This window comes from Echinops telfairi, unplaced genomic scaffold, assembly GCF_000313985.2.
Source record: "Echinops telfairi isolate 266 unplaced genomic scaffold, ASM31398v2 ScPeMD7_7469;HRSCAF=8507_1, whole genome shotgun sequence".
NCBI lineage: Eukaryota > Metazoa > Chordata > Mammalia > Afrosoricida > Tenrecidae > Echinops > Echinops telfairi.
The window spans coordinates 110,547,946-110,550,090 of NW_022111373.1; positions in this window are offsets into that span (position 1 = coordinate 110,547,946).

The following is a 2,145-nucleotide window of genomic DNA, read 5'->3' on the forward strand; positions in this document are numbered from 1 at the left end:
GAGAACAGAAACCCACTAAGAAGAAATAAATTGGTTCTAAGACTATAGTTTTCAGGAGGCTGTTCATGGGCACAGGTTTCTTGCTGATGAAATAAGTAACCATATGAAATGTAGATGTGTGACTAGCATACCTCCGTGCATCTAACTAGTCTAGACACCAGGCTCCTGGAAGACAAGACATCTATCCCCTCCTTGTCCTACCTCATGCAAAGTGTACACCTTGTCAGTAGGACACCTTCTCAGTAGTAGACTCTCATGTTTATTTTTTTGTGTGTTAAAAAGGAAGTAACTGATTTCAGAGATAGGTTTTCTTTTTCTCCTCAGAATGAACTTTATTTCTTCCCTGAATGTATCTGATTGGAAAGCTATCTACAATGGTATTACCCAAATGGGCTGTTGTAGATCTGGTTGTAAACTTGTTAACTATCTATCTTCCAGTGTCTTAAAAATGATTTTTAATTCATTGATCCCAGTGTTATAGACATGATTACTGAGTACTGAAGTTCAGAATTCAAGGAGCGTGGGCATTCATACTGTGGGATACAATTTTGACTGAAATGCGTATAACTTCTCTCACTAATAAAACTATTGGTAACTGAGATAAATGAGGATATAGAGAAATATTAGCTACAGCTTCCAATCAAAAGCAGCATTTATTTCTTGTAATGATGACCTAGAAATATATAGCAGAACAACTATTTTTCTTAAGTTGAGATATAATTCATATAACATAATTCTTAAATTATCTTAAATTGTATACTTAGATTGATGCATTCGAATTATGGTGCTGGCAAAGAATGTTGAAAGTACCATGATCTGTCTAAAGAACAAACTGATCTGTCTTGGAAGAAGTACAGCCAGAATGCTCCTTACAAGTGAGGATGACTAGTCTTCGTTCATCTCATACTTTGGACATGTCATCAGGAGAATTGCATCCCTGGACAAAGACACATGCTTGGTGAAGTAGAACAGCAGCCAAAGAGAAGAAGACCTTTGATATGATGGATTGACAAAGTGGCTGCAACCCTGGGTTCAAATCGTGACGATGGTGAGGATGTGACAAGACCAATGATGTCTTGTTCTGGAACCTACTTCATGGCACCTAGCAACAACAATACATACTTGGGTGGTTTGGAATACAATCACTCTGTCCCTCTGCCATACAGTCATCACCTGTATCAAATCACTGTGTATATCCTCACCTCAAAAAGACATTTCGTGTTGCAATGCAGATGGTTTCTCATTATGTATGGCCTTTTTGTCACTAGGTTATAGATCTGCCAATGATTTTAGAGACCATAGTCTTGCAAAGGGATTGGACAGTTTACTATTCAAAAAATATGCTTGTAAAATCCTTGCAGAGATTGGACAGATCACTATGCAAATAAAATGCCTGTAGTTATTTTGCAATCTAGCGGAAGGAGTGAGCTTATAAAAGATCCTCACCCACAGAGGTTAAGGGGGACCTCATTACCATTAAGAAGAACCTGGAGGTGAGTGCACACTTTGGACCCTTGATTTCTGCACTGCAAATCTCCGATAGCTGGGAGAGTGAGTGTTTAGTATTAATGATGCTTCAAGGTGACAGGGGCAGGAGGAAGCAGATGGCTGAAGTGGCACAGCCCATTCAGAGACATAACCGCTTGCCTTCTGGCAGGGGGGTTTGCTGACAGAATGAAGTGTCTTAGGGCACCTAATAGCAGACCAAATAGAGTTAGAACATTTTCCCGAGCAAGGCAAGAGTTAGCCCCAAAGGAGCCTGATAACATGGTCTATGAGCATGGCCAAGAAAAGAAATGAGACTGTCATGTTTGAAAGCTACCCTAATTGATGAACTGTATGCCATTTCCTGAGTTTTTCCCATTGATTTCAAGTTCATACTGATCCTGAATCATAATTTGGTATTTCCTTCAAAACTCAATGCCACAAAGTCAATTCTGATTGATAACAAACCTAGAGGACAGGGTATAACTGCCCCTGTGGGTTTCCAATCACAAGAAAATGACTTAGAGTCCAAATCAAATGATTTTTGGCAGCCAGATGCTGGGATTGAGGAGGGAGTTGTACATTGTGTAATAGAAGTTACCACAGCGAATGAGGGGGTGAGTGCAGAGTGGAGACCCAAAGCCCATTTGTAGGCCACTG